Genomic DNA, 14057 nt, shown 5'->3' on the forward strand with positions numbered 1-14057 from the left:
ATGCTTGTAACTCCAAGAGGGAGTATTTATGCTCGATAGTGGGTTCATGCCTGCATTGACACACAGGACGGTGTGACAGAAAGTTCTAAGGTTGTGTTGTGCTGTTGCCACTAGGGATAAAACATTGATGCTATGTCTAAGGATGTAGTTGTTGATTACATTACGCACCATACTTAATGCAATTGTCTGTTGCTTTGCAACTTAATACTGGAAGGGGTTCGGATGATAACCTGAAGGTGGACTTTTTAGGCATAGATGCAGTTGTATGGCGGTCTATGTACTTTGTCGTAATGCCCAATTAAATCTCACTATACTCATCATGATATGTATGTGCATGGTCATGCTCTCTTTATTTGTCAATTGCCCAACTGTAATTTGTTCACCCAACATGCTTTGTTCGTCTTATGGGAGAGACACCTCTAGTGAGCTTGTGGACCCCGGTCCAATTCTCTTTCTTGAAATACAATCTCTTTTGCAATACTTGTTCTCTTGTTTTCTGCAAACAATCATCTTCCACACAATACGGTTAACTCTTTGTTACAGCAAGCCGGTGAGATTGACAACCTCACTGTTTCGTTGGGGCAAAGTATCTTGGTTGTGTTGTGCAGGTTCCACGTTGGCGCCGGAATCCCTGGTGTTGCGCCGCACTACATCTCGCCGCCATCAACCTTCAACGTGCTTCTTGGCTCCTCCTGGTTCGATAAACCTTGGTTTCTTTCTGAGGGAAAACTTGCTGCTGTGCGCATCATACCTTCCTCTTGGGGTTGCCCAACGAACGTGTGAAATACACGCCATCAAGCTCTTTTTCTGGCGCCGTTGCCGGGGAGATCAAGACACGCTGCAAGGGGAGTCTCCACTTCTCAATCTCTTTACTTTGTTTTTGTCTTGCTTAGTTTTATTTACTACTTTGTTTGCTGCACTAAATCAAAATACAAAAAAATTAGTTGCTAGTTTTACTTTATTTGTTATCTTGTTTGCTATATCAAAAATACAAAAAAAATTAGTTTACTTGCATTTACTTTATCTAGTTTGCTTTATTGTCTTGCACTCTATATTAAAAATACAAAAAAATTAGTTACCATGTCTAGCTCTGAACCTGTTACTTCTTCACCTGAAGAATTAGTCTTCACTTTTAAACAAGGGGATGAGGAGAGTTTTAAGGATGCTTGGTCTAGAATTTTTTCTTCTTATCGTAAAACTGAACCTCAAATGACTCTAAGTTTGCTCCTTAGTAATTTTTATTTTGGTCTTATGGTTCGCTATAGATATGCTTTGGATACTTTAGTGGGAGGAGATTTCCTTCATTGCAATGGGGATCAAGCTTTTAATGCCATAAAGAAGTTGGTTGCATCACATGATTCAGCTAATAACTTTGATTCAGTCCTCACTAGCATATATAGTAGATTAAATAATCTGGAAATAAGTACATCTCGCTTGAATGATAACTATTGCCACGTTCGTAATCGTCTTGAACAAGTTTTAGTGAACTCTAAACTCTCATTGTGGGATCCTGCTGTTAAAATTGTTATCGGTGATCGAACCCTCCATGCCTTCTGTTATATTATGTATGAATTTTGCCTTATGCCTGAAAGTATTTATAAATCTTTGAAACTTTGGGGAGTTGAGGAAGGAGGAGAAGAAATAACTCTCATTGACAACTCTACCATAACTCCTAAAGGAATAGCTGCAGGTGTGCATACAACTATTCGTGGAAGAACAATATCCATTGATTATCTTGTTGTTGAAACAGGAAAACTCACACTCGGAAGATCCTGCTGAAACTATTGGGAGCAGTCATTGATGTCGGAGAAGGCACTCTGAAATTCACCTCTATACCGGGAGAAACTCATATATTTCCTAAACCAAAGGGAAAGAAAAACAACAAGAAAGGTAAGGGTAAAGCCCAAGGTAGGGTTGATGCACCATCTTTTGATAATACTTGATACACACTTTCTGCGCCTAGCTGAAAGGCGTTAAAGAAAAGCGCTTATGGGAGACAACCCATGTTTTTACCTACAGTACTTTGTTTTTATTTTGTGTCTTGGAAGTTGTTTACTACTGTAGCAACCTCTCCTTATCTTAGTTTTGTGTTTTGTTGTGCCAAGTTAAGCCGTTGATAGAAAAGTAAGTACTAGATTTGGATTACTGCACAGTTCCAGATTTCTTTGCTGTCACGAATCTGGGTCCACCTCCCTGTAGGTAACTCAGAAAATTAAGCCAATTTACGTGCATGATCCTCAGATATGTATGCAACTTTCATTCAATTTGAGCATTTTCATTTGAGCAAGTCTGGTGCCATTTTAAAATTCGTCAATACGAACTGTTCTGTTTTGACAGATTCTGCCTTTTATTTCGCATTGCCTCTTTCGCTATGTTGGATGAATTTCTTTGATCCACTAATGTCCAGTAGCATTATGCAATGTCCAGAAGTGTTAAGAATGATTGTGTCACCTCTGAATATGTCAATTTATAATGTGCACTAACCCTCTAATGAGTTGTTTCGAGTTTGGTGTGGAGGAAGTTTTCAAGGGTCAAGAGAGGAGTATGATGCAACATGATCAAGGAGAGTGAAAGCTCTAAGCTTGGGGATGCACCCGGTGGTTCACCCCTGCATATATCAAGAAGACTCAAGCGTCTAAGCTTGGGGATGCCCAAGGCATCCCCTTCTTCATCGACAACATTATCAGGTTCCTCCCCTGAAACTATATTTTTATTCCATCACATCTTATGTGCTTTTTCTTGGAGCGTCGGTTTGTTTTTGTTTTTTGTTTTGTTTGAATAAAATGGATCCTAGCATTCACTTTATGGGAGAGAGACACGCTCCGCTGTAGCATATGGACAAGTATGTCCTTGGTTTCTACTCATAGTATTCATGGCGAAGTTTCTCCTTCGTTAAATTGTTATATGGTTGGAATTGGAAAATGATACATGTAGTAATTGCTATAAATGTCTTGGGTAATGTGATACTTGGCAATTGTTGTGCTCATGATTAAGCTCTTGCATCATATACTTTGCACCCATTAATGAAGAAATACATAGAGCATGCTAAAATTTGGTTTGCATATTTGGTTTCTCTAAGGTCTAGATAATTTCTAGTATTGAGTTTGAACAACAAGGAAGACGGTGTAGAGTCTTATAATGTTTTCAATATGTCTTTTATGTGAGTTTTGCTGCACCGGTTCATCCTTGTGTTTGTTTCAAATAAGCCTTGCTAGCCTAAACCATTGTATCGAGAGGGAATACTTCTCATGCATCCAAAATACTTGAGCCAACCACTATGCCATTTGTGTCCACCATACCTACCTACTACATGGTATTTTCCAGCCATTCCAAAGTAAATTGCTTGAGTGCTACCTTTAAAATTCCATCATTCACCTTTGCAATATATAGCTCATGGGACAAATAGCTTAAAAACTATTGTGGTATTGAATATGTAATTATGCACTTTATCTCTTATTAAGTTGCTTGTTGTGCGATAACCATGTTTCCTGGGGACCGCCATCAACTCATTGTTGAATTTCATGTGAGTTGCTATGCATGTTCGTCTTGTACGAAGTAAGGGCGATCTACTCTGAGTTGAATGGTTTGAGCATGCATATTGTGAGAGAAGAACATTGGGCCGCTAACCGAAGCCATGTTCCATGGTGGAAGTTTCAGTTTTGGACAAACATCCTCAAATCTCTAATGAGAAAAGAATTAATTGTTGTTGAATGCTTAAAGCATTAAAAGAGGAGTCCATTATCTGTTGTCTATGTTGTCCCGGTATGGATGTCTAAGTTGAGAATAATCAAAAGCGAGAAATCCAAATGCGAGCTTTCTCCTTAGACCTTTGTACAGGCGGCATAGAGGTACCCCTTTGTGATACTTGGTTAAAGCATATGTATTGCGGTGATAATCCAGGTAGTCCAAGCTAATTAGGACAAGGTGCGGGCACTATTAGTACACTATGCATGAGGCTTGCAACTTATAAGATATAATTTACATGATGCATATGCTTTATTACTACCGTTGACAAAATTGTTTCATGTTTTCAAAATCAAAGCTCTAGCACAAATATAGCAATCGATGCTTTTCCTCTATGAGGACCATTCTTTTACTTTCAATGTTGAGTCAGTTCACCTATTTCTCTCCACCTCAAGAAGCAAACACTTGTGTGAACTGTGCATTGATTTCTACATACTTGCTTATTGCACTTATTATATTACTCTATGTTGACAATATCCATGAGATATACATGTTACAAGTTGAAAGCAACCGCTGAAACTTAATCTTCTTTTGTGTTGCTTCAATGCCTTTACTTTGAATTATTGCTTTATGAGTTAACTCTTATGCAAGACTTATTGATGCTTGTCTTGAAGTGCTATTCATGAAAAGTCTTTGCTATATGATTCACTTGTTTACTCATGTCATATACATTATTTTGATCGCTGCATTCACTACATATGCTTTACAAATAGTATGATCAAGATTATGATGGCATGTCATTCCAGAAATTATACGTATTTATCGTTTTACACTCGGGACGAGCAGAACTAAGCTTGGGGATGCTGATACGTCTCCAACGTATCGATAATTTCTTATGTTCCATGCCACATTATTGATGTTATCTACATGTTTTATGCACACTTTATGTCATATTCGTGCATTTTCTGGAACTAACCTATTAACAAGATGCCGAAGTGCGATTCTTGTTTTCTGCTGTTTTTGGTTTCAGAAATCCTAGTAACGAAATATTCTCGGAATTGGACGAAATCAACGCCCAGGGGCCTATTTTTCCACGAAGCTTCCAGAAGACCGAAGAGTCAACGAAGTGGGGCCACAGGGTGCCCAAACCCTAGGGTGGCGCGGCCCACCCCCTGGCCGCGCCGACCTATGGTGTGGGGCCCCTGTGCCCCCTCCCGACTCTGCCCTTCCGCCTACAAATAGCCTCCGTGACGAAAACCCCAGTACCGAGAGCCACGATACGGAAAACCTTACTGAGACGCCGCCGCCGCCGATCCCATCTCGGGGGATCCAGGAGATCGCCTCCGGCACCCTGCCGGAGAGGGGATTCATCTCCCGGAGGACTCTACACCGCCATGGTCGCCTCCGGTGTGATGTGTGAGTAGTCTACCCCTGGACTATGGGTCCATAGCAGTAGCTAGATGGTTGTCTTCTCCCCATTGTGCTATCATTGTCGGATCTTGTGAGCTGCCTAACATGATCAAGATCATCTATCTGTAATTCTATATGTTGCGTTTGTTGGGATCCGATGAATAGAGAATACTTGTTATGTTGATTATCAAAGTTATATCTATGTGTTGTTTATGATCTTGCATGCTTTCCGTTACTAGTAGATGCTCTGGCCAAGTAGATGCTTGTAACTCCAAGAGGGAGTATTTATGCTCGATAGTGGGTTCATGCCTGCATTGACACAGGACGATGTGAGAAAGTTCTAAGGTTGTGTTGTGCTGTTGCCACTAGGGATAAAACATTGATGCTATGTCTAAGGATGTAGTTGTTGATTACATTACGCACCATACTTAATGCAATTGTCTGTTGCTTTGCAACTTAATACTGGAAGGGGTTCGGATGATAACCTGAAGGTGGACTTTTTAGGCATAGATGCAGTTGTATGGCGGTCTATGTACTTTGTCGTAATGCCCAATTAAATCTCACTATACTCATCATGATATGTATGTGCATGGTCATGCTCTCTTTATTTGTCAATTGCCCAACTGTAATTTGTTCACCCAACATGATGTTCGTCTTATGGGAGAGACACCTCTAGTGAACTGTGGACCCGGTCCAATTCTCTTTCTTGAAATACAATCTCTGCAATACTTGTTCTACTGTTTTCTGCAAACAATCATCTTCCACACAATACGGTTAACTCTTTGTTACAGCAAGCCGGTGAGATTGACAACCTCACTGTTTCGTTGGGGCAAAGTATCTTGGTTGTGTTGTGCAGGTTCCACGTTGGCGCCGGAATCCCTGGTGTTGCGTCGCACTACATCTCGCCGCCATCAACCTTCAACGTGCTTCTTGGCTCCTCCTGGTTCGATAAACCTTGGTTTCTTTCTGAGGGAAAACTTGCTGCTGTGCGCATCATACCTTCCTCTTGGGGTTGCCCAACGAACGTGTGAAATACACGCCATCATAGGTACATGTCACACAGCCGATTTTGAAAGTAGTGTGCGGCTTGCTTGATTCTGTATCTGTAATGCAGAATCACACAGCCTGCTGCAGACGTGCGCGTGAAGCAACCTTGGGCGTGTCTGTTGGGGATATTGGCCTTTTCGGATAATGGGCTGCGCTAGTCTGCTACGGGGATCTCGGCACAGTGCGCGCCTGCAGACTCATATCCATTCTGTCGGCAGCGGCTCGGGCACTGACATAAAATAGAGAGTACTCCCCCTTGGCCCCTTCTCTCAAAAAAGAATGCATATTAGTTTTAGTCACTGTCAAAAAAATGCATATTAGTTTTAGTCAAAGTTAAACTTTGTAAATTTTGATCAAAATGTATAGAAAATAATATCAACATCTACAACAATAACTCAATGTTATTATAATCATGATGAAATATGTTTCCATATTATATGCATTTGATATTATGAAAGCTAATATATTTTCATATATAGTTAGTCAAACTTTATAAAGTTTGACTTTGACCTAAACTAATATGCATCCTAATTTAAGAAGGAAGGAGTATGATGCGGTGGACAGGTGTCCCAGAGACTCCTCTTTTCTTCAAAGTGCCAACCCATCAAGAACAGTGATGTTTAAACTTGAATCCCGAAGCTCCAATGGCGAAGCTCATAAACTGGCCTGAAGCTCTATAAACTTAGAACCGGTCATCGGGTTTGGTTCCTTCAGCCACCCGAGGATTTATGTATCCCTACAAACATTATAGGGCTTGTTTGATACAAGGGATTCACAAAGGAATTTTGTAGGATTCTTACCCATAGGATTTTTTCCTATAGAATCCATTTCATTCAAAGGATTGAAACCTCCAAAATTGTTATGGTTTGCTTTCCTATATTACAATTCCATAGGATTTCAAGCAAGAGGTTAGACCTCTTGGAAAATTTTCTACGTGTCTATGACAACTATGACATGTACACAATCTCTAAATAAAATTCCCGCCTTTTCCTATGGTGCAATCAAACAACTTCCGTGACTAGTTCCTGTGTTTTTTATTCCCGTAGGATTTCACATGTCATGCCATACTATTGCTGCATTTTTCCTATTCTTGTGCTTTTGAAATCCTTTGAATCAAACATACCCTGTAATTGAACTAAATCAATAAAAAGCTATCATTTTTCAAGAAAAAAGATGCAATGATAAAAAATAAGTAGCACCACCGCTAACACTACTAAAGAGATTTTGGTCGATGATTCATACTTGTAGGTACGTGTCACACATAAATATTTTATGAAATATCCGCCAGTTTGGAGGGCACCCGCACTGCTGGCCAGCTGTGCTCCATCATCGTCAACCTGCGCAGCCAGCGGGGTGGGGAGGGGCCCTGCGGCTCGCCTCCTGGCGCGGCGTCCCCTGCTCGGGAGGTTGAGGATTGGCTCGAGCCATCCTGGAAGCGCCGCTCGGGACGGGCCAGGTCTTCACGGGGACAGGGCGTCTGTGCGGCGCGTGACATGCCTCGGCGATCCGCCCGGGAGGAGGCTAGCTTGATTCGCTTCATGAAGAGGACCGCCGGTCTCTGCTCTCGTTGTCTTGCTCCCAAGCACCGTGCTGCCGACTGCAAGAACGATATCCGTTGCCTCACCTGCAACCTCTCCGGCCACCAGGAGCGCGATTGCCATCTTCGCCGCAAGAATTGTAACTCCCATAAGCGGCCTCTGTCCAGCGCACGGCCCCTGCTTCAACCGTCTCGTCTCCTCTCGCTCCGGGCGCACGCTCTTGGGCTGAGGTCGCTGCCCCGAGCCTGCCTTCTGCCGAGCCGTCCGCCTCTGGCGATCCGCTCGTGCATGCTTTCGGCACTACCCAAGCAGCGGCGATCCGCTCCGAGCTAAACGAAATCGTTCGAGGAGCAATGGCGCCGCTCCTTGCTGAGGCTGCGGCGTTGCACGACTGGAATGCCAAGGCGACGCGGCTTCTTATGCAGATGGGCAACCTCGTGAAGACGCCAAGTGACCCTAACCCTGACGTTACTTCCTGCGGGCTAGCAAAGACATTTGCGACGGGATATGCAACGGCCTGGCCAGCGGCATGGGCTGCGACCATGAGAGCGCCTCGATGGAGGGACAAGCTGCAGCAGTTTGTTCCTTCTGCAGCTGGGGCCGCGTCCTTGTGTGAGCTGGAGCACGTTGATACGTCCCAAACGTATCTATAATTTCTTATGTTCCATGCTACTTTTATGATGATACTCACATGTTTTATACACATTATATGTCATTATTATGCGTTTTCCGGAACTAACCTATTGACGAGATGCCGAAGTGCCAGTTCTGTTTTCTGCTGTTTTTGGTTTCAGAAATCCTAGTAAGGAAATATTCTCGGAATTGGACGAAATCAACGCCCAGGGTCCTATTTTTCCACGAAGCTTCCAGAAGTCCGAAGAGGAAACGAAGTGGGGCCACGAGGTGGGGACACAGTAGGGCGGCGCGGCCCAAGCCCTGGCCGCGCCGGCCTAGTGTGTGGCCCCACCAGGACTCCACCGACCTTGCCCTTCCGCCTACTTAAAGTCTCCGTCGCGAAAACCCTACCACGTTCGACGAAACCAGAGAAAACCTTCCGTGAGCCGCCGCCATCGCGAAGCCAAGATGCGGGGGACAGGAGTCTCTGTTCCGGCACGCCGCCGGGACGGGGAAGTGCCCCCGGAAGGCTTCTCCATCGACACCACCGCCATCTTCATCAACGCTGTTGTCTCCCATGAGGAGGGAGTAGTTCTCCATCGAGGCTCGGGGCTGTACCGGTAGCTATGTGGTTCATCTCTCTCCTATGTACTTCAATACAATAATCTCATGAGCTGCCTTACATGATTGAGATTCATATGATGATGCTTGTAATCTAGATGTCATTATGCTAGTCAAGTGGATTTTACTTATGTGATCTCCGGAGACTCCTTGTCCCACGTGTGTAAAGGTGACAGTGTGTGCACCGTGTGGGTCTCTTAGGCTATATTTCACAGAATACTTATTCACTGTTATGAATGGCATAGTGAAGTGCTTATTTATATCTCTTTATGATTGCAATGTGTTTTGTATCACAATATATCTGCGTGCAACACATAGAGAACACACATGATTTACCCAGCTTGTCAGGAGACGAGGAGTCTCCGGAGTACTTGTCGAGACGAGGTTGAACAAGGTATAGAGTGATACCGAAGATCAAACCTCGGACAAGTAAAATATCGCATGACAAAGGGAATTGGTTTTGTATGTGAATGGTTCATTCAATCACTAAAGTCATCGTTGAATATGTGGGAGCCATTATGGATCTCCAGATCCCGCTATTGGTCGATGATTCATACTTGTAGGTACATGTCACACATAAATATTTTATGAAATATATTGTTCCTATCAGGTTCATGCCACGTCCTAAGAAAATTTTAGCCAACTCCACAAAACTCTTTCAATCTCCCTACTAGACTTGCCCGGTAGCGGCTCGGTATTATCGGCCATTAGTCCCGATGTGTCCGATCGGCGTCGCGCATAATAAGGCATTGGTGAGATTTGAGTGGCATCTTCCGGTGCTAGAGTTAGGTCCGATAGTACCGGCCCTCGAGTGGTAGGCTGGTAGCGGTAGTACGGGAGTTGAGGTCTGGTAGTACGGGGTGTCCATTGGTTGGCGTGGACATGACTCTCGGTGCTAGCCTGCGGACGGTAGTACCGGTTCTTAAGGTGGCGATGACGTGGGGTAACCACGACAATGCCCATACTTTATGGACTTGGGTTTAAGGAAGAAGACGTGGTAGTGGTTTCGACTACAGCCAAGCGCAACACATAGAGAACACACATGATTTACCCAGCTTCGGGCTTAGAAGGAGAAACCCTACGTTACGCTTGTTCTTGTATCAATTGATGAGATTACAAGAGCCGTCAAGATTGGCTATGGTGGAGTAGCTAGGGTTTGGTGCCTAGTGTGTACGAGTTTCTAGATTGCTTAGTCCTTACTCGGAGGCCCCTCCTGGCTTTTGTATAGGAGGCCAAGTCTCGGGTACCACGTTATTCGAGTCGTATACAGATTAGTTTCTTCCTTTTATGAGTTTTTCACCATAGACAGATGATGACGGCTACTAGCAATGCCAAAAAAGATCTTCACCATAGACATACTGGGCCAAAAGATAGTGGTTACCACCGAATTTTTCACCATAGACATACTGGACAAAGATGGTGGTTGCTGACCTGGGATGCTCCTCTGGTCCAAACAAGCTAGCGCTGCTGTCAATCACGATCAACGCCATCCATAGTTACTATTCCGGAAAACCTAAAATTGCAATAGAAAAATAAAATAAAACAACCAAAAGCCTTGAAGTATCTTGTATCTCTCCATAGTGCTGGCTCACTGGCTAATCCATGAAAGAAATCGACAGAGGAATTATGCTAGATAGGAATGGAGGGAACCTGCTCAATGATGGATAGTGCTGCGGCTTACCTCACATCGTTTCGATTCCTTGCCAAACGAAGAACCCGCTGCCGGCCGGTCAGGGAATCGAGTACGAGGACGTCCGGAGGAGTGACGGCAAGCTCGCCTCAGGGTCTGTCGGCGGCGACTGAAACAACTGGAGTGACTACTCACCGGGGCGCCACTCCGATGAATCGAATCCAGCGAGAGAGTCCACGCCGCACCTCATGCAAGTCCATGGTGCCTCCTCTCCTCTCCTCTCCTCTCCTCGACAAAGATCAAAGTCTAAGTCACAAGTCACGCGCTAGCCGACACGCGGCAGTGTGACCATGGCCTTGTATAAATAGGGGCATGTGGGTGGAGGAAAGCTAGAAGATGGATGCCGATTCCAGACTGTTGCTTGGTGCGAGAAGATCTTGGCTGTTCGTTGGGAGTAGAGGAGTGATGTACGGCTAAAAAAGAGTGGTGCCATGGATTGATGACCTGGATTAGTGTATTCATTTCTTCCACTAATTACTATGTTTCATAATAACACCTCCTTCTCTTCCCACGCTCCCACGTACCAAAGTAAATTGCTCCGTATTCCAAGGAGACTACTAGCAAACTGAGTACGTCTCCACTCTCCCTTGTAGGTTTTTGGTTGTGTTTTTATCCAAGGTACCGTATGATATGAGGCTCGGCAGGATTGTATTAGCATGCATGAATTTCTCCAGCTATTTTTTTTTTGTTTCTTTCAACCGATGGCAATAATTTTTACTTCGGTTCAATGGAGAGAATTTTTTTCCATCAGCTAGAGAGAATAATATTTGTTTTACTTCATGCAAGATTTGCTTGCCTATGGATGATTTTTCTGTCTTTGTTTTGACTCGTGGATACTTTTTACTCCGGAATATAAATATTTGTTTCCTGTCACCACTTATGGAAAAGTGCTCATTTTCTTTCAGCGATGAATTTGTATCAACTTCTTTTCCAAGTGAAGCGGTACTTTTCGACCCAAAAAAGAGCTGAATTAAAGAGAACTTTCCATTTTGCTTTAATTGATAATCCTTCCATTAATGATTGATGCATAAAACATTGCATCCGTACAGAAAGTGATCCATGTTCAAAACTGCTAACCTAAACCAATCAAACAAAAGCAAATAGAAGAGCCACATGATGTTTATTTCTAAAATTGACACCCAAGTTACAACAGAACATCCGCACCAAGATCCTCTGCCACAACAGCAGGAGCAGCTTCGCTATAAGCTGCAGCAAAATCAACAACTCTCTCAACGCTGCCATTTAGCCCTCCACATCATGTGACGCCTGTTGCTTCAGGCGACCAAGACCATGTCAAGCCTGTTAGCATCCTCCATCTGTCAGCGACAACAACAACTACCACATGATCAAGGGCACGCAGCATGTATAAACAACTGGAATTCTAATTTACAAGGCAACTGGAATCCTAACTGTCTATGACAATGAAACAGAAGCACATATCTGAAACAAGATGGCTGCATTTCAGGCTTCCCAAAGGATTCTTCTTCTGTCATCTCAAGGAGATCTCTTTGCTGGTGATGAAACTAGAACCACATGCCTTGTTAGAATCTCAATTCTATAATTAGAAATATAGACAAAATTTGGCAGCTATAAAGTGGGTCTGATGTGGAAATCATAGAACTAACTCGAGGTAACACAAAAATGAGATCATGAAAGGTTATGCCACCAAAATACCCAACTGCAAACTCATTTTGCAACTCTAAAGTGGGTCTGATGCTTTCTTATATCTGCCATTTCCAATAGGATTACACATTTGAGGAATGGGGCACATAATTAATACTTCCTACAAAGAAATACTTCCTATGTTCAGCAGAATTCTACAACAGGGTATTACCATCAAACTAAGACAGCTCTGGCTTCACATCAACAAACAACTTCCAACCTTCATACTGATAATTTAAGGGGGCATCTCATACCAAACAAGTGCAAATCAAATCATCTATATACATCAAACCCACACCTTTGCTACTATGTGATTAAAAGATTAGAGTCCACATGTCAACAAGTATAAGCACCAATTAAGCTAACCTTATTAGTGAACAGCTTGATAGGTGATGACAACAACATTTAGTTAGAAACCTTACTAGCATTGTAATTCGGTCAAGAAAACTTGCCATGGCAGAGCAACGCCACCTCCTGATGATCCTTCACGATGAATACTAGCAGCCCCATCTCAGAGATAACAACAAAACAAGAGCAACACACTTGGGATGAGCAAGGCAACAGAAATGGCACCGCTGGCGCCCGAGGACGGTTTTTCATCTAGCAAACCGACTTTATCCAGTTGTTACCGGTGATAATACCTTGGTGTGTCAGGAAGCACCGTGAGCTCCTTCCTTTTGAAACCTAGCAGTGTGCGCTTCATGTTGCTGCTCTTGTGTACCAGGGCAGAGGCATCCGCGAGGAACACATGTTCGTCTTCATCATCATGCGGCATTACTGGTATGGTCCCTCCCAATCACTGGTAAGAGGTGTCACAGCAAAAATCAATCAATACACAACCAAGCCAATACAAGGAATACAGTATATGATAAAATCTCATAAGCATCAAAAACAATATAGCACTACATAATAACGTTTAAGATCACAGTAGAGGATATTCTTAAGAAAGGATTCATGCTAAGGACAATTTCAACACTAGGATTGCAAGTTACATCATGCATAGGGAAGATAATATGAAGGATAACTGGCCCTAGGTTCAAACTTCTTTTTTTTGACAACTTGACCATAGGGGAAGTCCCTACGATGTAGATTTTTGTATTAAAGGGAATACAAACTGTACAGGAGAAAGCCACAGGTTCAAACTTCACTTTGGATGATCTTATCCTGGATCTTATCAGGCCCATAACTACCACCATACTAGCATATATATCTACTAATTATATAAAAGAGTGAGAAGGCCATTGCTACCGTTTTTAGCCTCCTGACATGATCCTACTTGTTTGTTACATGCAAAGCATATTTGAATTAATTTTCCACCACTTGAAACAGTTTTTCGTGCGCAATCTGAGGGAGTCAGAGCTACCACACATGCATGTACAAACGATGCAACAAGCACAACATAATTTACACAGTAATACAAGTCGATTGGAGCGCAGACAAGGATGTACCGTTAGACTCCTGAACAACGGCGGCAATGTTGTGGCGGTGGCCTTTGGGGCAAGCAGGTTGACAACAAGACACTTGGAACTAATTAAAAGCATATAATTAACAGTTCAGAACAGTGCACACTAATGAAAACGAATAGATATAATTGAGCACACATAGTTTATTGTAGATAGTAAAAAAAACATGTCCTAAAAGTTTATATGTGTAGTAACAAAACTTCGGTACTTGTTTTTTCATAGGTTCCACAAGAACTAAATGCTACAACCAAGTTCTTCTCTCTGGTTAGGTGGTTCCAGAATATCTAATCATAAGTCAAAAACAAAATTTGCAATCGTGTTTCAAAT

General features: G+C 42.9%; 1 long non-coding RNA gene across 2 annotated transcripts; it reads right to left on the reverse strand.

Moving 5' to 3' along the window:
* Positions 1-11592: 11592 nt before the first annotated feature.
* On the reverse strand, positions 11593-12832 carry LOC139837717 (uncharacterized). Of its 2 annotated transcripts, none has more exons than XR_011754359.1 (2): positions 12690-12832; positions 11593-12128 (listed from the first exon to the last, which is right to left on the reverse strand). It is a non-coding gene; the product is annotated as an uncharacterized lncRNA (long non-coding RNA). The 2 variants fall into 2 exon arrangements; XR_011754358.1 differs by having other exon boundaries at positions 12685-12832.
* Positions 12833-14057: the final 1225 nt, after the last annotated feature.

The sequence above is a fragment of the Lolium perenne genome, chromosome 3, assembly GCF_019359855.2.
Source record: "Lolium perenne isolate Kyuss_39 chromosome 3, Kyuss_2.0, whole genome shotgun sequence".
Lineage (NCBI taxonomy): Eukaryota > Viridiplantae > Streptophyta > Magnoliopsida > Poales > Poaceae > Lolium > Lolium perenne.